Source organism: Mastomys coucha, unplaced genomic scaffold (assembly GCF_008632895.1).
Source record: "Mastomys coucha isolate ucsf_1 unplaced genomic scaffold, UCSF_Mcou_1 pScaffold11, whole genome shotgun sequence".
NCBI lineage: Eukaryota > Metazoa > Chordata > Mammalia > Rodentia > Muridae > Mastomys > Mastomys coucha.
The window spans coordinates 28,381,351-28,402,911 of NW_022196893.1; the positions used below are offsets into that span (position 1 = coordinate 28,381,351).

Below are 21,561 nucleotides of genomic sequence, written 5' to 3' on the forward strand. Positions count from 1 at the left end.
TTGGGTCTGCTGGATGACTCTTGGGTCTGCTGGATGACTCTTGGGTCTGCTGGATGACTCTTGGGTCTGCTGGATGACTCTCTGGGCTTCTAGTTCTAGATGTATCTATGACATTTTCTTAACAGTCGCCTTGGGTGACTCCTTCAGATTCTTTGTACCTTAACTTTTCGTCAATAGAACGAAAATATGATAGCTTTCCACCCATTAAACGGATTGATTTGCTCATTATAAAAACTGAAGTAAGGCAGAGCAAGCCATGGAACTCTCCCCCTTGCTGTAAGCTGAGAACTAAGATGTCTACAGATTACACGCCGTGGTGGCTTGATGGCTCTGTGTTCTCCAACTTATGGAAAGATTTTAGGGATCACAACAAAACTGGATGTGAGACTTTCCATGAGACCTGTATAATAACAGCTTTGACTTTATATCTTGAATATTTAAATAGTTAATAACCTATTTGATAAAATGTCCACATTTGTCCTTTTTGATCGTGTTCAGTGTGTATATGTACTTTTAAATGTAACAATGCACAAAATTGGAATCATCCAGAGACGCAAAGCAATCATTGACAAAAATGGTTTGTGTTATGGGAAATAAAATATGAAGTCAACTCTCTGGGCTGAGGAGATGGCTGAGTGGGTAGAGCGCTTGCTGGAACAACAGGGTACTAAGTTCAAATACCCAGCACCCACATAAAAGCCAGGACTGTCTGCAAGTACCTATAGCCCTAACATTGTAGAGACAAAGAGATCCCTGGAGCTCACTGGCCAACCAGTGTAGCTCAAATGGGGAGCTTTGGGGTCAGTGAGAGATCCTGTCTCAAAAGTAAGGTGGAGAGTAATGGAGGGCACCTCTGGTATCCAAATGCATGTGTTCCTATACACATACACACATACAATTATACACATACACTTGCACACATGCACTCACACACATATGTGCATTCAACACACATACACTTATGCACATGCACTCACACACATATGTGCATTCAACACACACACACACATACACTTATGCACATGCACTCACGCACATATGTGCATTCAACACACACTCACTCACACACATATACTCACACATGTCCATTCAACACACATACTCACACACATACACTCACACATGTGCATTCAACACACATACACTTACACACATGCACTTACACACACTCACATACATGTGCATTCAACACACACATACTCACACACATACACTCACACACACATGTGCATTCATCACACACTCATACACATACAATTACATACATGTATTCACACACACGTGTGCATTCAACACATACTTACACACACATACACACATTCACACACAAACAGAGAAAACTGCACTTAAAAAATTCAGTAAGCTCTAGGAGATACCTTTCTGTACATGAGTGCTTGTAATGTGCTTCTTTCCCCAGCAGAGTGAAGAGTTTTGAGGCTTACAGTCTATAGGGGCTGTGGAACGCCCAAACCCAGTCAGTCTTTAGAGGTGTTTACGTCTCTTCAGATGTTTGACCTTGACTCTGAAGAGGGCATTATGATTTAAGTGCAGATGGTCCCCTTTGATGGAATTGCCGCTGAATTATTTCAGTAATTTAGGAAAGTGCCCTTGTTCTGGAGCTTGACACCATGTAGGAGCGGAAGACTCTAAAATATGCCAGCTAGGAGAGCAGGAGACAGATAGACCTCCGTTTGCTGCCTGCTTCATGGACAGAATGTCCAACAAAAAGACACTGGGCTTTGGGAGCCGGGTGGGCCTGTTCCCTTGGGAGGTGGTGCTCTCTGGCATCTCTCTCTCCTTCAGATCCTGTCTGCTTCTCTCAGCCACACCGTGAACCTCCTCCTTGCCCTGTACCCTGAGACTTTTACCTTTGTACACAGGCGAATCTGACTTTGGTCCTGTGAACCTCCTCCTTGCCCTGTACCCTGAGACTTTTACCTTTATACATAGGCGAATCTGACTCTGGTCCTGCCTTGTGCTGAACTTTTGATTTCCTGACAGCTCTCAGAAACCTGGCTCCCCGTTGTAGATGGATTATTACTTTCTCAGAGAACTTAGTGTTCCGAGATTTTAAGATCACCCTAGGCAGCATCAGGAACTGGCTTTTAAGGAGAGACTCTAAAGTCTGTGCTGGCTCCTTGGGCACAGCGCTCTGAGTGGATTTGATGAGGGAGATATCAAAAACTGTAGCTTAGAAAAAAGGAAGAAAGGAAAGCAAGCTAGCGAGAAAGAAAAGAGAAGAAATCCTCAATTTGTGACTATTTTCTGCAGAACAGTCTCCCCAGATTTGCTGACCACCTTAGGCATACTGATGCACACTCACAAGAGATTTTGCTGTTGGCTCTACTCTAGGTTTTTTAACAATGAATTGATGCCCTCTGAGACATAACATTGCTTCACCTCTACCGCTTACCAACACCACAGATCCAGTATGCTTCAGCATTGCCGGAATTATGCAACAAAGCACAAATGCTGGAAAAAAAGAGCAAACACATTTTAAAGAAGTACATAGTTTTAAAATCTGTGCAGTTTTGGAAGCCAAGGATCCTTGACCTATTTTTCTTTTTTAAGTCTTTTATGCCCCTGGCACTTGAGGCTGCCAAGGAATGTATATCAAAGTGTCAAGGACAGAAAAATATGTTGTCACTGTCACCCTTATTTTCTGCATCAGTGTCTGTACTAAGCCCTCTGTCTCAATTCAGTCCGTAACGGGAGCTGCCACACCACATCCTCCTTGACCCACACAGAGAAAGTGACCACGGCTGAAATGCTTAGCTTTGTCTTAACCACCAGGATTTCATTATCTCAGAAGAAAGTAGAAGACATAAGAGATTTCTCTCTAACCATGCAGGGTTGGAACAGAAGAGGGGGATCTATAAAACGCAGAAACGGGGCAACCAGCAAGGGGGGGAAGCTTCTCTCTTTTTTTAGGGTTTGCCCCTAGATATCCTGAACAAAACCATCACAGAACATGAGGTAAGTGTTTCCCAAAGTGGCCTCAGGCCAAGGTCAGTTTCTAAGACATCCTCGGGACTTTCAGATGACAGGCACACATCTCTCAGAGGTTTCGCAGTTAAAATACCAAATTCACAAAAGTACATTAAAAAGGGTGGACTGTATGAGCAGCAGCTGGTCAGTTACTGAGTCCAGCCTGTGTGTGTCAGTAGCGGCCGGTCAGTCACTGAGTCCAGCCTGTGTGTGTCAGTAGCGGCCGGTCAGTCACTGAGTCCAGCCTGTGTCAGTCACTGAGTTCAGCCTGTGTCAGTCACTGAGTCCAGCCTGTGTCAGTCACTGAGTCCAGCCTGTGTCAGTCACTGAGTCCAGCCTGTATCAGTAGCAACTGCAGAGCCTAGATCTGTGATTCTCAACCTTCCTAATGCTGCAACCCTTTAATGTCATTCCTCATGTTGTCCTCATAACAGCAACGAAAAATTCTGTTGTTTCTTCCTAACTGTAATTTTGCTACTGTTATAAATTGTAATGTAAATAACTGATATGCAGGTGGTCTTAGGCAACCCCTGTGAAAAGGTCATATGAACCCCCCAAGGGGTCACAACCCACAAGTTGAGAAACACTGGCCTAGAGAATGTTACTTAATTTCCTCTTCACTGAGTGTCCACTCAAGATACAGAGAACAAGACAGTAAAGGGGGAAGTTTCTGTTTTTATCATCCTACGACTTCCAAGAATTTGTAGGCCAAGCATGGTGACATTATACCTTTAATCCCAGCTATCAGAAGTCAGAAGTGGTCATATCTCTGTGAGTTCAAGGCCAATCTTTACCACACTGAATTCTAGGATGGCCAGGAGTATATAGTGAGATCCTGTATCTCAATAAAAGAGTATAATAATAATTGGAAACATATATTCAACATTGTAGAATCTAGGTAGGTGAAGCAAATATTAACAGAATTGAAGAGATAGATAGATAGATAGATAGATAGATAGATAGATAGATAGATAGATAGATAGATATTCCTAGATAAACCCTAGGAACAATTATAGATAGAAAATTAATGTGGAAACTGCAAGCCAAGGCTACTGCTGCAAGCCTGTAATCCCAGATGCCCAGGAGGCTGAGGAAGGCATCCCAGATGCCCAGGAGGCTGAGAAAGGCATCCCAGATGCCCAGGAGGCTGAGGAAAGCATCCCAAGTTCATTGCTTACTTGGACTATGGAGTAACTACTACAGGGTTTGCCTGGGCATATTAGTGTGACACCGTCTTGCCATGTGCCATAGCAAGGAAAGAATCAGAGTAAAACACGATAAACTATATTCCTGTGAGAGAAGGAACCAAAGAGGAGGGAAATAAATGAGAAGACAAGATACCTGATGGTGCAGGCATTGAACCTGAAACCTCAGCACTGGACGTAAAGGTGGGAGGGTCAGGAGTCCATGGTTTGAACTTGAGGTCACATGAGACCTGTGAAGAAGGAGGAGGAAAAAAAGGAGGAGAGTGTGGAAGAGGAGGAGGAGGAAGAGGAGAAGGAGGAGGAGGAGGAGGAAAGCGAGGAGGAGAAGGAGAAGAAGAAGAAGAAGAAGAAGAAGAAGAAGAAGAAGAAGAAGAAGAAGAAGAAGAAGAAGAAGAAGAAGAAGAAGAAGAAGAAGAAGAAGAAGAAGAAGAAGAAGAAGAAGAAGAAGAAGAAGAAGAAGAAGGAAGAAAAGGAAAGGTGGAAGAAGAAGTGGAGGGAGGGGAGGAAGGAGAGGTGGAAGAAGATGAGGAAGAAGAGGTAGAGGGAGAGGAGGAAGGAGAAGAGGTGGAGGAAGATGAGGAGGGAGAAGTGGAGGAGGAGGGAGAAGTGGAGGAGGAGGGAGAAGTGGAGGAGGAGCCAGCAGTGCTGGAAGTGGTTGCCAATGGTTCCCAGCTGCACCAGGACCAGGGACTGCAGGGTCATCAGAGCGGTGCTTTTCTGCTGCTGACATGGGTCTGCAGGAAGACTGGTTGGGCTGCAGAGGTACAACCTGGAGCTCGAAATGCCATAGGTGGGAGGATGCCGAGGGGACACGGGCTGTGGAGACCCAGGGAGTTGTATGACCTGGGCTCTGGAACGCTGAGGTGAAGGAGGCATTCCTGTCGGTCCTGGCTAACTGACAAGATCAAAATTGGCTGCTTTGTTTGTTTGTTTATATTTGAGACAGGGTTTCACTAGATATCCCTGGCTGTCCTGGAACTCACTGTGTAGACCAGGCTGGCCTTGAACTCACAGTGATCTGTCCATGTCTGCCTCCTAAGTGCTAGAATTAAAAACCTGTTCCAGCACACTCAGCTCGCTGCTTTTCTTGGATTAGTCTCTCAATTAGGACAGTTTAGAAGAGAGTATTCAACAGATAAGGGAAAACACAAGCAGCTTTTCCTCATCCCTCGGAGTCTCAGGAGGCCTTCTTCATCTTCCTCATCCTCTCAAAAGTCTCCTTCAGGTCATGCAGGGAGAGGGCACCCTCCAAAGACCACAGACAACCTCATAACTGGCAGGCAGCCCATTTAGGCTTGGGGCAGAAAGTGAAATTCTCAGTCAGAAATCCTTCCATCGAGGCCTGAAGAGGGCATCAGATCTGGAACTAGAGTTGGGTGCATTTGTGAGCCACTGTGTGGGCACTGGGCATTGAACCCATATCTTCTGGAGGAGCAGCCAGTGCTCTTAACCACTGAGCCATCTCTCCAGCCCCTCGTAAACGCTTTTGAAAACTACAGTACCTACAGCGTAGACAACCAAGCAAAAATGAACAGTTGGAACCATGTCAAACTTTTCTCTTTTGTGCATCAAAGAAAGCAACAAGATGAGAGAGCAGTTTAGGGTGTGAGGCAACACTGGCGAACTGCATGCATGAGAAAAGGGCTAGTGTGCATGAAATTCATGTGGCCCAAGAGGCTGCTCTGTAGGAGCCACGTCGGGGTCCCAAGACCACTGCCACATCCAGTGGTTCCCAAAGGACTCACAGAATGCAGAAAACCTGAAACACACGATTATGACTTATATCAGTGATGGGCGTCAGAGTCAAATTGGCAAGGAAAAAGAGCACGGGGCAGAATGTAGGAGAATCCCGGCACTCGACTGCAGCTGTCCACCTGGGACGGATAGCTACATAAGCAAGTGCTAATCCCCCAGGAGCAAATGTGAGAACACGTACAAAGTGCTGTCGCCAACTAGGGCGCTTCGATGTCGAGAGCCTTTTCTGAGGGTCAGTCGGGAAGAGATGCTACAGCGACTGGCTGGCCTGTTTTCTCTCTAGGTCTCTTTAGAACAAAATGCTGCAGCTTGACTCCCGGTGTTGGCAATTAAGGGGCATCCACAGTGAATCGTGGTTAGTTAACTTTAATCAGCTGTGGCCCGAGGTGTCAGTACCTTCAGGTGTTGTCTCCAGGGATCCATGCAAGTGCCAGACCTTTCTTTGGAATGTGCAAAATTTAAGCACCCAGGTCTGCCAACTAACTCTTTACAGCACAGCAAGCGTAGTCCTTGGGCATCCTCAAGAGCTCTAGAGGCATCTGAACGCAAGAACTAACTTCTTGATTTGATTCATTGGTTCATGCGTAACTCCTCAGGGACCATGAGCCTTTTCGGTTACTCCGCTACGGGCAGGGCCAGGCATTCTTGTGATGCGGCCCTGTTTGCTTCCCAGGCAAGGTGGGCCTTCCCGCTGTGTACACTTCAAGGGTGAAATGGCAAGGATCCCTGGGGCACTAGTCCCATTCAGGGGGACGGTGACTTCATGACTTAATCACACCCCAGATGAGCCACCCATTACCATCATCTTAGGGCAGTGTTTCAAATGTGAAATCTGGGGTGGGGAGGAGGGGGCACAAGCATTCCAGCCAAGGCCCCGAAGATGGCAGCTTTCTCTGGAATTAAAAAAAATGGCTGCAGTGGATGAAGGAATAGTATCTGCATTTTCTCCTATACAGGAAACAAAGACATAAAGAAAGAGAGATGTTTTCTTCTGTTTCTTTTTAAAAAGCAAGGACACCCTTCCCAGAAGCCTCCAGTCCCGGTGGCCAGAACTGGTTTTGTCAAGATGTTCACTAGGAGGAAACATCGACCATTAGGCAGAACAGTCACAGATCAGCACAGGACACGGCAGAGGGGTGGGCTTCCTAAAGGTCTGTGGCTTCTTAGAAACCTGGATCAGCACAGGACACGGCAGAGGGGCGGGCTTCCTAAAGGTCTGTGGCTTCTTAGAAACCTAGAAATAGATGCTAAAAACAATGTTCACTTCTTCAAAGAGACCAAGCAGGAACCAGGATGCCAACTGCCGAGAATCCATGGGAATCCACCACCATGCTGGGAAACTTCCAGTCCTCAGGGGTTCCCGGGGCTGTTGATGCCTGGGCTTCCTGGAGTAGATGACTCCCAGGACACAAAAGCAAAGGCCTGAAGAGCAGAGTTTGATGTTTATAGACGTTTCATTCTTCCACAGTTTGCCTAGGTGTTCTTCACAACCCAAAGCACCCTTCTGAGACAGAGGCGCATCGTTTACTTCACAAACACATCCACCCTGGGCGCACACGTGTCTACACCTTGGTCTAGATTTTGATGTTCTTAAGCAGAGTCCCTTTCATCTCAGACAATCCTCTGCAGAGGAATTTCAACTGCTTCCAGTCACCCTTACGTCTATCCCGTATCCTATGGGAGTCCCCGCTTCTCCTCACCCTCCCTACTCCTGTCCCAGTCCATTTCTTTCTCCACTGTGACGTTCTGTGGAGCTGACTGCCCAGGCTTCTCCCCAGTCAATTCATTGGGATACTCCATTAATCTAAAAATCCCTTTGGCTACTCTGAGTCTTTTCGACCGCAGAAATGAGTCTACCACGCTCTGGGAGAAACAACTTTCTAGCTATTATCTCTCAGCCCAGGCGACCCTCCTCCCTCGGTTGCTCACGGGGCTTTGTCTTTTGTGTCTGTCTTCCATCTCTAACCTGCAGCCATGCGTTGTTTTCAGTCCTGTCCTCAGAGCAGCCCTCGTGTTTAAATGCAGAGTGAGCCTTGCCACCCTCACCCCTCCACCCCGCAGGAGCGGAGTTCTCTTTTCCTCTTTTTTTTTTTTTGTTTGTTTTCTTTTTTTTCTCTTTGTCAAAATCTATCAAGAACGAACACTCTTTGCCGTTGTCATTTCAATCTGCCTTCCCTGTTAAGTGACTCGGTATAACGTCCTTTCTAGATTGGCTTATGTAATAACACATGGCCTGTTTGTACAAATAGGGCTTGGAAATGTTCTTAAGGAGCCGCTTTAAAAGCTGATCCTGGAGCCGGTCGGTGTGGAAACCCCCTCAGGAGGACACGGTATGGGATCAGTATCCTGGTAACTCACAGTGGGTGCCGACGTATACTGTAACTCGTGAATGTGTTGCTTAACAGGCCTTGCTTCTTCTCTGATTATAAAAATAATCCTCATGCTAGAGGGTTCAGGAGGAATGAGGCATGCGCCCTGGACATGAGGGCTTGCAGCCATTAGAGAGGGTGTGGGGGAGTGTGTTGAAGGCAAACATTGTCATGAATAGACTGAGTCACTCTCTGTACTTGCAGGCATTGTTGTACGGAAGCAAGGGACAGTACAGATTGGTTGTCCACGTGCCTGCGGCTTTTTATCAGCCAACACTTCCCATTGACATCTAAAACATCTAAGATATTTCCTAAGGAAAGATGAGTCAAGTTAATCCAACAGATGCTCAGTATTAGTCACAAGAAAATAACAAACAAATCCACATTAAAGGATTTTACAAAAACCAAAGTTGTAAAACATGAAATAGAAATTGTCCTAATGGAGAAGTCTAAAACGTCACAAAATTGTACTCAACCGAAGGCCCTAGACTAAACCAGAGGACAGTTCACAAAAGTATGAAATATGACTGACATCTACCTATTGGTTAGTAGTGCTGTGTTAATGTTACTTTTTAAAAGAGAGTCCGCCTGCCAATAAATACAGTTAAGAAGTTTAATGTAATATTGTAAAAAGCAAAAAGAACTGTTTCCGAACCTAAAGACTTGAGAATTCAAGTTAGCTGAATTACACACTTTATGCAAAATGTTCCCAATCAGTTTAAATTCAAAATGGGTCGAGTTCCATTCTTATGAAATCTGGCAACTTTGTTGAAGCCTTTGAAGGGTACAGAGAAGGTGTGAGCTGTTGGATAATAGCCAAAAGAAAGCAAGAGGGTCTCTGTGCAGAAACAGGAGTGGACGGGGAGGGTCAGCTCTTCAGAACTAAACTCCGGGAACGCCTTTAGGGAAAGATTTTCCCAACTCCATTTAAACATCCAATTTTATTCTCGCCTCTGAATTACAAAATACCGGATTTTCCTCATTTCTTTTTTCCCATCTCCTTCTCCGCAATGAGCTTTCCATTCAAGCACGCCAGGAGTAAACACGCAGGGCTGCAGGTTGGAGCAGGACACAGGACCATGTGTACAGTTTTCCTTCTATATGCGTTTTCGTCAGCAGCTCTAGTCGAGTGGGGACAACAGCCACTTTAACTCACGAACTCGACACAGGACCTCACTGTTGGGAGACAATTCCCTAGGCTTCCTCACATGGCTGCAGATCTTGTAACCAACGTGTTGATGGTACCTTGTTCTAAACAGTCTAACACAGGCTTGGGTCCTCTGCCAGCAGACAGACACCCTGTTAGCTTGCCATCAAGGTAGAGCTTACATCCCAGGCAGATATCGGCAGTCCTTTACAGACTGTGACTATCAATTTCGGGTCCAGGCTTTTAAGACCTGTGGCCTCCCCACTAAGCTCACTATGTGATGCTTACAAGCACCACAGAAAACTAACTTGAAATAGGTTTAGGGAATTGGGGGTTTGTTTTGTTGAGTTTTAAACTGCTTTTCAAAAAGGTCAGTGTCTCCTTTAATGGGAACAAGACCAACCTGTGTCTCAGCCACCACAGAGAAGTTTTCTCAGAAACCCGTTGGCTGGCATCGTATTTCTGATTTATGGGTTTGGTATTTCAGTGCTCTTAGAGATTGGGTCCCCAGGCAGGTGCCTCCCAGCCTACTTTATAATCCTATTCTGCTGTCTGTGCCATTAAATGTGCGTGCATGCGTGCGTGCTGCGTGCGTGCGTGCGTGTGTGCGTGCGTGCGTGCGTGCGTGCGTGTGTGTGTGTGTGTGTGTGTGTGTGTGTGTGTGTGTCTTGTTCCCAAGCCAGTGATACCAGCACCTCTAGGGTCACCGCTTCCTCCATTCCCTCAATACCTCCCTCCTTCCTCTCCGCACAGTTAGACTGCTGGGACCAGCAGGTCTCTACAAGCCTGAAAAATTAGATTCATTACATTCTTTCCTGTTTCTGTTCTAGAAATAACTTTGAAAATCTTAAGGGTTTTTTGCTTTGTTTGCCTTGTTTCAGAAGTAACCCATGTAGCAAGGAGAGGTTGAGGAGATGTGAATGGTGGCCTCAGGTGACACACGCAAATGGCACAGTAGGACCTGAGTAGGTGAATGATTTTGACCCACTGGCTCTTGGGAACAGGTGTGCTGCCGGGCTGTGACAGTTCGGAAAGATGAGACAGGGATCTGTCAGGCGCCTTATCTATTCTGTCAGAGATTAATTGACTAGGAATAGAATCTTGGCTCTTTCTTTTAAACGTCAGCCTGCAGCCAAAGCCCAGCATTCTGTGAGATGGGAGGAACTACTCCAGGTTCTCTGCTCAGTGAGTCCCTCCACTGTAAGATGCTCCGTTATTTTAGGATTGATGAAGAAAGAAAGGATGCTGTCTAATCAGTGATGGAAAAGCACCCGTTACAAGACACTTCCCAGATCCAGCAATATGAAAACCCGGCACTATGTTTTAGAATTGATGACAGATAATGTTTTCCATGCTTTTCTGTTGCTGTGATAAAATACGGTGGCCAAGGCAACTTCCGGACAAAATAGTTTATTTGGGCTTGTGGTTGCAAAGAGTCGGAGATGAAGGGAACAGAAGGTAGCAGGGGGTGGGCGGCAGCTGGAGAAGCAGCAGCTGAGAGCTCACTGGATGTGGCAGAGGTCTTTAACTCTTCAAACCGCCCACCCCCAACGCATTTCCTCCAGGAAAGCCACTCCCCCTAAACCTCCCCAAGCTGTGCCCCGCAACTGGGAGCGAGTGTTCAAATGCATAAGACTTGGGGACTTTTCTCATTCAACCACCACAATATGTTAACTGGGGTTCGATTTTTTTTTCTTGAGCCATTCCATTCATTAGCTTTCTGATCTTAGTTATCTTTTGAGTCTGTGACCAAGGGTGAACGACGGCAATTGCTGTTGCACACAGAATGGGTGCCTGGCACATTTGCCTTCATTACCGCGGGTCTTGTCAGGCAGGCTGTAAGAAGTTGGTATAAATCCCACTTTCCACAGCCGAGCAGAGCTCCGGAGATTTGAACCCGGCTGGATCTCCCTGGAAGCTACTTTAGGAATCTCTGGCTTTGAAGGAGTGGCCCCGAGTTGAGCGCGGTTTTGAGAGCCGTACTAAATCTAAATATTTGTGGAGTGTTTGAGGAGACAAGTTCTCACCCATCACGCAGCTGTCACACAGCAGTAATTTAGAGAGACTGCTCATCTCTTCTAGCAGTGAAAGGGAGCCGTGAGGGGGTGGCCACCCTCTCCACAGAAATCATTGCGGAGCTAAGGGTCTGTGTAGGTGCGGAGTCGTCGGTCCCTCTGCTGCCTTTACCTTTCTGGGGGAAAAGGCACTTTACTTTTTCTCTTAAGTCCTCACCATAGCTGAGAACAGGATTTTAACTGATAGCAAAATATAAAGGCCCGAGGTAATGTTTTATCACTGTTTATTACCGTGCCCAGAGAAAGAGCCTTGACACCGGAGGCTGCCGCTGGGTTGCCATGGCAGTAGTCAGTCAAACTGGAATGGGAGGTTTAACACTTAACCCTTTTTCTCCCCACACCATGTTGAAGAGATGGGAAGGTTTTCATTTGCTTAATACTGCTGGGTGTGCTGGGTAGGGCAAATGTCTTTGATGAGGGGGCCCAACTTTGCTCCAGGCTTTTTGGGTCGCAGCTTCCAACCAAACTGCCCTGGCCTCCTGGTTCTCTGAACACAGGTACGCACAGTTAGTTGCTTGTGCTTCGTCACCGTTTAGCACCTATCCATATTCCATTCTGTGGAGACTCCATCTTCTCCAGGAAGACCCTCCACAGCCTTTCTCACACAGAGCTGGCCAGGTGTGTGTGTGTGTGTGTGTGTGTGTGTGTGTGTGTGTGTGTGTGTTGAACACAGCACCCTGTGTTCACCTCTGTCTTGGCAAATGTCTCTGTGATTATGGCTCTCTGAGGCATTCTTGATGAAGAGAGAAAGGGCCCAACTGCATGGGTTTTCTATTCAGCTGTTTCCAGTGAAGTGTCACGCTAGACAAGCCCCCGGGCGTCTGTTAGCATCAGCTCCCTCTGTGTGGAGATGTTATCCACCGCACAGCAGTCACGGGATTAAAGGTATAGCTCACGCTGTATACACTCAGCACACACTACAGAAAAGTCACACCCTTTTAAAACCAAAGCTTCCTGGGGACAAGGACCTTGTCTTTTATTTTTGGATACTCTCAGATCCTGACATTGGGCATAGGAGGGCTATCCCTGAATCCCTAACACACAATGGTTGAGAAATGGTTTTCTATAGGCAAATGAATTCTCCCATAGGTCATCCGTTCCCTTAACACAAACACAGAGAAAAGCATTTCTTGTTTTTCATTATAAAATCAATTCATATCCTTCGATTAAAATTTTATAAATTATAAGAAAGGAAAACCACTTGTGATGCCATTAGAGTAGACCCTCACCCATGCCTCTGTTCATGTATGTTTGTATCATAGCGAGATATTCTAATTTTTCTCATCCAATCTTTTATTAAAATACAACGTACCTAGCATAAGATTGACCACAGTAACCATCTGGAGGCTTGTAGCTCTGTGTCATCGCTAAGCCTGCAGTATACAGTTGCCACCACGTCCACCATCTTCACGACTATTTTCAGCTCTGTGAGTGTGATTATAGAGTGTCTGTCTTCTGGTGACCGGCTTATTTTATGTCCTCACACATATACTATGTTTCTGTATCGCTTTGAATGCGTAGACTGTTAACAGCTTTGGGCAAGCCTATGCTGAGAGCTTTCTGGTTTTGTTTTGAGACTGTTTCGAATGAGGTTGCAGTTCTTGGCTTCCTTCTTATGGAGTTGAACATTGTTGATTTTTTTTCCCTCAGGTTTTGGATTCTGCAACCTGGCTAAGCATGCTTATCAGATCTAAGGGTGTTCTGGTAAAATGTCAGGGCCTTTAAGTATAATATCGTGTCATCTATAAATAGGGATGGTTTGACTCTCCCATTGCTGTCTGCATCTCTGTTATGTCTTCATCTTGTCTTATCTCTCTAGCCAGGAGTTTAAGCACTAGATTGAAGAAGAATCATGAGAATAATAAATATTCATCTCATTCCCTTTTTAGGGGAAATGCTCTTAGTTCTCCCCCACTTAGTATCATGCCCGTGACCAGTTTTGTTGTACATGATTTACGTTATTTTGGGGTATGCTTCCCTCAATCTTAGTTTCTATAATTTGTGTGGTATTTTTGCCCAAGGTTTTTTTTTTACCATATCTGTTAAAATGACCATGTGATTTTTTTTTTTTTGGTCCTCAATTCTATTATATGTATTGTTATAGATATGCTGATTTCCATGTGTTCAGCCATAATTACACTTTTAGTATGAAATCAGGTTAATCATGGTATGTTATTAATTTCTACTTTCAAGTATTTCAGTGAGATTTTTATGTCTTTGCTTATCAAGGATATAGATCTGCTGAGTTCTGTTCACAGTGGAAGTTGGCAGCGGCAACAGCAATCTGTTAGATGCACTCACAGGCAAGTCGTGAAGGCAGACAGGCAAAACCAACACTGCAGCCAGGTGGCTGCGGCGCACACCTTTAATCCCAGCACTTGGGAGGCAGAGGCAGGCAGATTTCTGAGTTCGAGGCCAGCCTGGTCTACAGAGTGAGTTCCAGGACATCCAGGGCTATACAGAGAAACCCTGTCTCAAAAACAAACAAACAAACAAACAAAACCCCACTGCTTCTCCATTGGACCTCTTCTCGTTGGGATTGTTGCTGGCAGGTACTACTTAATTTGTGAGAGGGTCCTTCCCACTCAGTTAATCCATCCTGGAAATGCCCTCCAAGACCTGCTTCTAAGGGGTTTGTCTTTCAAGGTTGATTTCAGATCCAGTCAAGTTGACAGCTAAGACTGGCCAGCCCAGCTTGCTTTCTAAAGCTTGTGGTACACAATGATGTCATTTATTTGAAATCTTTGAGTTTTTAGCGTAGGTGCTCGCCTTATAAACTCTTAGAATTGCCTTTGCTGCGTCCCATGGATCCTGGTAAGTGCTTTCCTTATTTATTTGATTTTAGGAATTTTTAGATCTCTCCTCTGGCTTTTTCAAAGATGTACTACTGAATCTCTCCATCTTTTTGTATGTTTTCTGTAGGTTTTTTTTTCTTGCTTTTGAATGTTAGTTTCATTCTATAATGATCTGATAAGATACAATGTAGAAGGGTACTGTGGGTGTACCTCAGTTGGTAGACTGGTTGCCTGGCACATCGGAAGCCCTGGGTTTATCCCCAGCCCTGCAAAAAAAAAAAAAAAAAAATCGGGTGTTATAGAATATGTGGGAAATCCCACAAGAGAGGGGGCAGGAGGGTCAGAAGTTCAGTTATCCTCGATATGTAGCAGGTTCAAAGCAAGTCTAAGACGAGACTCTGCCTCAAGTAAATAAAAGGCCCACATTGTGGCCTAAAATGTAAGGCTTTGAAGGCAGTTTCATGGCCAACAGAGAAGGAACAGGAATGCCACAGTTGTCTGTTGATGTTTGTTAAGTCCTTCTGACTTATGGTAGAGTTTAACTGAAGTTTCCTTGTTAATTTTGTGCACCTGTGTATGGATGATCTGTCTGTTAATACATATCAGGTGTTCAAGTCTCCCATTGCTAATGGCTCTGGGCTTCTCAGGGATCTCTGTCTGGTTTGTGAAATTGGACCCTAACTATTCCTCCAGTGTTGGATGAGCATGTTTTGAGGAGGACTGCTTTCTCTGTTTGTATGCGGGGTCTTTCTCTTTCCCTGTGACTACATCCAGCCCGGGTTCAAGGACTGCATCCGACTGGAATCAGACTGGTGCTTCTTGCTCCTGGATCCCATTTCCCAGATCTCCTTTCCCTGCTTTCCCTCGCAGTCTGTGCTGGGTCTTTACTGCTCAGATGTTTTTGTTGCTGACAGCAAACAGTTGAGTCTCGTATATTAATTCAACCTGCTGATCTGTCTCCCACGATCACTTACATTTAGAGTTATTGTGTGTCACTTGAGCTGGTTTTCTGCTGTCCTAATCGTCCTTCCTTGGTCCTTGGAAGGATTTGCTGAGTTGCTGAACTGGGTGTGTCTCTTTCCTAATCCTCTCTTGTTCATCTGTCCCTCTTACTGGGCATTTCCTCTTTCTGGCTGTCAGGATCGTGGTTGGCACACACACACTCACACCCACTCACACACACACACACACACACACACAGCCACCATCTCCACTCCACCCCCACCTGTGCATGGCATTCCTTCTATATAGCCCCTGTGGTACTGGGTTGGTGGCCCCAAGTCGCTTTAATTTGTACTTACTAGCCTTACTTTTCTATCCTTTTAAAAAGCAGCAGTGTTGACTACAGTAGCCTGGTGTTTATTCCCAAGGCTCCCAGTGCGTCCTTCGCCGTGGTCCCGGCTGTCCATCGCCGTGGTCCCGGCTGTGGGGGCTCCTGCTGAGAGGCCTGGTGTAATCCCGGCTGTCCGTCGCCGTAGTCCCGGCTGTCTGTCTCCGTGGTCCCGGCTGTCCGTCGCCGTGGTCCCGGCTGTCCATCGCCGTGGTCCCGGCTGTAGGGGCTCCTGCTGAGAGGCCTGGTGTAATCCCGGCTGTCCGTCGCAGTGGTCCTGGCTGTGGGGGCTCCTGCTGAGAGGCCTGGTGTAATCCCGGCTGTCCGTCGCCGTGGTCCCGGCTGTCCGTCGCTGTGGTCCTGGCTGTCCGTCGCTGTGGTCCCGGCTGTGGGGGCTCCTGCTGAGAGGCCTGGTGTAATGGTGCTGAGTCCTTCTCAAGCAGGAGCTTAGCTTTCCCTCTCACTGCCTCCAAGGCGTTTGCATTGATATTTGACAAGCACTACCCTTTGCTTTCCATGTAGGGCTTTTATCTGCCTCCTGGTATTCAGGCAATGAAAGCATAACCCAGTGAATTCGGGAATGCCCCTTCCTAAGTCTTGTGTGTGTGGGGGGGGGGGGGTAGGAAAAGTTTAAGAAGGGTGGGGGTGGGGCGTAGGAAAAGTTTAAGAAAGGGGGGGAGAATGAGAACTAATTTAAATGTAAAAAGAGAGAGAAAGTAAGTTATGTCCAGAGATTTTTGTTAAATTTTAGAAATGGGGAGTATTGATTCTGTCTCCTTACAGATTACATATACTGAGGCAAGATTCTTTCAAATTGTTTGGCATTTTCCTAAGTATACTAAGGTTAACACAGCCATCTTTGTGGCACGCGTCTTCACACCTCTTCTTAACCAGTTACCTTTTTAGTTAAGCATTAATTCTGAGTCAGATTCTGAGAGGATTGGCCCATAATGGGAGCTGGCAAGGTGGTGAAGAGCTCAGGGTGCTTTCTGTACCATCGTTGCTTTAGTAGCACGTGTGTGCCGCTTCAGCCTGAGCTCCTTGTGAGAAGGCCGTGACTGGACCCGCACGCACGATGCTATTCCGGAATCAGGCTGTGGGATCCCTCCTATCCTTCTATCACCTCCAATAGTTTGTGGTAATGCCACCAGTGACCTCCCGAAGGCCAAGTCCTGCGTTGACACCCAGCCCGACAGCTTCTGAGGCTTGCCATCTGTGAGGGTCTCTTTACTGGTATGACTGACACCATCATAGAGTCTCGGTCCCAAGTGTCTTCCATTTCCAGGCATGTTCCACAGCTTAGGAGCACGTGCCCTTATGGCTGAGTTTTTGCTTACAGAAACATCTTTGGCCACTTATAGATTAAGCATTTTCCTGCTCCCTATGTAAGCCAGTCATGAGGCTCATTGTTTAAGCCTTTCTGGTGAATGGGTGTGGTCCTTCTGAACAGCCCTCTGTGTCTCTTTGCTATTCTAGGGCCTTCTTTGTCCTTGCACTGAGAGGTCCTGAGTGGTCAGGGTTTTACTCTGCGTGGAGCCTTTGATGTTGGTCTCTTCCGACACGGTCAGCCTCCGTACTGCCCCCACAGAACATCAGCTCTTCTGAACCCCCATTTTTGATTCATTGTACTCATCAAGCATTGCTCTCTGCCTAGACTTCAAAGATTTGGGGGAAGATTTTGAAGTAAAGAGAAATATAAATATTAATAAGGCATGGTGAGCCCATACTCGGGAAGGGAGAGAGATACACCAACAACCATGCAAAAGCCTCAGCTGGGGAGCCAGAGAGAAGCAAGAGATAAGACTGGGGCTAAAAGGAAGCAACCTCAAAGTTCCAGTGTGGGATCTAGCAGTTCTTAAAGCTTGATGCTCCAAGAGTCTACCCCAGGGAATCGGTGTTGTACAGAGGCCTGCTAGCTGGTTGGCATAGAAACCAAATAAACAAAATTAAGTCCTGTACCAAATGAGGTTTAAATCAGCTTTGGCTTTGAGGGTTATAAACCTAGTGGCACGGGCGTAGGAGTCACCCCACTGATCTTCTTGCTTCTGTCTTCAGCTCTGCCACATTTTTCCAGGGGAGCTTTGGTATTGGAAGCATCTTATAAAATTATGTGCTCTGTCTGAGAGCCAGAGAGGGAGGGAGGCATTAACTTGGCTACTTTGTAACTGGGCAATCTAAATGCCCTTCCTCTTGCCATCCCTTTAAAAAAAAAAATACTGACCAGTTAAAACATAAATATTGCTCAGTATCTCAAACATTTTGTTTGCACGTGACTAAAATATACATTTTAAAATTCCATCTACATACATCACCCAAATGCGTTCTGCATGCCGGGAACCAAATATTTGGTTCTGAGTCTACAAATCTCCAACCAGGATTATGTTCTATCTTCATCATGATCTACTGACATCTTCCAAGCACAAGTATGATCTGTAATAAGATAGGATTTTTTCCCCTCTCTTGGCCCTTCAACATATAGTCTGAAGCAATCTGACCAGAGGAGTATGATGGAGAAAAACACCCCATTTCCCCAGAGTATTGTTGCATGTGGGCCGCTCAGGATTGCAGAGAGGACACCGCTGTCTTCAGCCATGCTTGCACGGTGGGCATTTTACCGAAATTGCTCTGCAACTTTGTCAGCTTCGTGTAGATTTTCACATTTTGACGCACGTCTTTCCAGGGAGTGCTCATGCATTAGGGAATGTTCTGTAGCTGATTTGACACACAGCCCTTCAGCAGCTCCAGAGAGAGATCAGACACCATCAACTGCTTCAATACTTTTCCTAAGCTGAAAAAAAATTTCATAGGGCTGAACAGTTCCATCTTATATTTCCATCTTCAAGGGTTGGTATGTATAGGCCTTTATGACTACATTCTTGATGGCTTTTTCAACAAATAAAAGCGGCTCTTCCTGGTTGTCAACTTGTCTATTTCTGGAATGAACTACAACCCAGAACTGGAAGGCTCACCTGTGATTCTGATCTTGAGGCTGGGAGATACAAGTTTCTGACCTGGACCTTGGCATGGAGGTTTTGAGGCATAGTGGCTATGAATCCCAGAAGATTAAGACAGGGGGATCTCTGAGTTCAAGGTCATCTGGGACAAAGCAAGTCCCAGATCCAGGCGTGGTGGCACACACCTTTAATCTGGGCCATGCCTTCTGCTAGAGACCTACATAAGGACATTGGAAGAAGGAAGATTCACTCTCTCTTCTTAGCCTGCTTGCCTTGTGGGACTGAACAACTGCTAAATCCATGCACTTCCCCTTACAGCTGCTGCTGACCTTTGTTGGGAGTTGGACTACAGACTGTAAGTCATCAACAAATTCCCTTGCTATATAGAGACTACCATAAGTTCTGTGACTCTAGAGAACCCTGACTAATACATGGACAAAAATTAATCATTCGAGTTACACATTCACAAAACTTTGTTCCTTCATTTAAAAAAAAAAAAAACCTGGCTCCAGATAGTTCACTCAGAGCCACCCAGAGCCAGTTCTGTGCATGTGCTGGGACTTACAGGTATCTTTAGCGTGGCGGTGGGGTAGCTCAGCTCAGCGGTGGGGTAGCTCAGCTCAGCGGTGGGGTAGCTCAGCTCAGCGGTGGGGTAGATGCTTATCTGGCATGCATGAGGGTCCGGTGCAGTCCCCAATGTAGAGAAAGATAAAAAGGAAGCCAAGGTGTCTTAGTCAGGGTTTGTATTCCTGCACAAACATCATGACCAAGAAGCAAGTTGGGGAGGAAAGGGTTTATTCAGCTTACACTTCCACATTGCTGTTCATCACCAAAGGAAGTCAGGACTGGAACTCACACAAGGTAGAAACATGGAGGCAGGAGCTGATGCAGAGGCCATGGAGGGATGTTCCTTACTGGCTTGCTTCCCCTGGCTTGCTCAGCTTGCTTTCTTATAGAACCCAGGACTACCAGCCCAGGGATGGCACCACCCACAATGGGAGCCCTCCCACCCTTGACCACTAATTGAGAAAATGCCTTACATCTGGATCTCAGGTAGGCATTGCCTCAACGGAGGCCCCTTCTTTTCTGATAACTTCAGCTGGTGTCAAGTTGACGCACAAAACCAGCCAGGCCACAAAGGAAGGGGCAGAGGAAGAGGAGGACCCACATGAAAGAAATCTTCAGTGCCTCTTACAGCATAATTTTCAAATTGGGCCTCTAATCAATTTAAAAGACCAGCATGTAGTGTCGATTTGGAAGTACTTTATTAAGTGGAATTATAAGTTTATCAACACAGCAGAATCATGGGGCAACAGATGCACCTGTTAAGATCAGTGCTGTGGCTGGACATGGCAGCGCATGCCTTTAGTCCCAGCCCTCAGGAGGCAGAGGCAGGCAGATCTCTTGAGAGTCCGAGGCCAGCCTGGGCTACAGATTGAGTTCCAGGACAGCCAGGGCTACATAGAGAAACCCTATCCCAAAAGCAAACAAAGAAAGATCAGTGCTGGTCTGTGATTTGCGTGGGTTACATCAGGACTTGTCCTCCCTCTCATTGAGCAGGCTTTCATTGATTCCTGACAGCTTGTGATCTGTGGTAAGCAGGTGCAGCCCAACTCCTGAAGGTGGCAGCAGTTTGGCTCAGAGTATAGCCTTATCTAACACCATCTAACTCAGTCCTGCTGTAAAATTAATGAGCCAAGCAACGGGTGACTAACTGGTCAGTTGTGTTCATAGTAAAAGAGCCCCTTATCGACAGGAAGGAAGTCACTGTCCCACTTCCCCACTATCAACAAGAAAACCCAGCTATTGCTTCGAAGAAGTAAGAAATGGTTTATTCTGGAGCCAGAGGTGAGGGACCATGGTCCCAAAATGACGCTGCAGTTTATCTGAATACTGGGTTCCAATGTCCGAACAGTTTCACGGAGTTCGTAGTGAACAAAGCAAAGAAAGCCATAACTCAGGCACTTTCCAGATGCAAAATGGAAACAGGAAACCTCTGTTACTGGCCTCATACACTTCCCAACACCACTCTCAGCCTTTGGGATGGCGGGAGCTAGGCTCACCTCGTGGTCACAAGGATGTTGGGTCACACGTACGGGGGCAAAAAAATGGTTATTCAGAGGCTAAGTTATTAACGCAAGATAATTCGGTTCTATACCAGGAACATTGCAGCCTCCACTTTAAAAACAAAAAAACTATTATGCCTTCGTGTGTCTATACGCCATGAGCATGTGTAGTACCCTCAGAGGCCGCCAGAGGGCCTAGTTGAGCCACCGTGTGTGTGCTAGGAACCACATCTGGGTCTAGAACAAGAGCAATCGCATACTCTTTAACCGCTGAACCATCTGTCCAGGAGAGGCCGCTGTTAACTCCACAGAGCGCCTTCCAGCGCTTCCTTCCATGCTCATCCACTCTCTCCAGCGTTGTCCTTCGCCAAGCCCCTGTTGATTCACCCTGCTAGCCGTACCTTAACCTTGTCATTTGGCATCTTATGATTCTAACTTTTTTTTTTCTACTTAAAAGAAAAACTGAGGATGGTTACTAGGTAGTCAACACCGGGAACACCACCTCAATTTCACTCTATTTTAGAGGAAATTAAGAAACAAATGTGGATACAGTTTGACCAGACTTTTGCTCCTATCTTACACATCTGAGCGTTTTGCCTACTACATATACGTGCAGCACGAGCATGCCCGGTGCCCACCAAGGTCAGAAGAAGGCATCAGATCACCTGAAACTGGAATCACAGATGGTTATGAGCCTCCTGGTGGATGCTGGGAACTGACCCTGGGGCCTCTGTAACAACAGGAGGCGCTTTTTAACCATTGAGCCATCTCTCCAACCCCTGACTTCTTAACACATCTAGAAATCCTGTCAGCCTTTCCATTTCTATCAGCAAGCATGATCTACAAATTCTGACTTTAAAAGAAATCATTCTTTTTT

General features: G+C 46.2%; 1 protein-coding gene across 6 annotated transcripts in view; it reads left to right on the forward strand.

The window, feature by feature from the left end:
• Pced1b (PC-esterase domain containing 1B) overlaps positions 1–21,561 on the forward strand; it is a 143,390-nt gene that overhangs the window by 61,340 nt on the left and 60,489 nt on the right. Inside the window, exon 4 of one of the 6 annotated variants that reach the window (XM_031354045.1) lies at positions 18,937–18,973. The exons of the other annotated variants lie outside the window; for them this stretch is intronic. The gene's annotated coding sequence lies outside the window, so the exon portion shown is untranslated. The remainder of the gene's footprint in view (positions 1–18,936; positions 18,974–21,561) is intronic. 6 annotated transcript variants of the gene reach the window in all.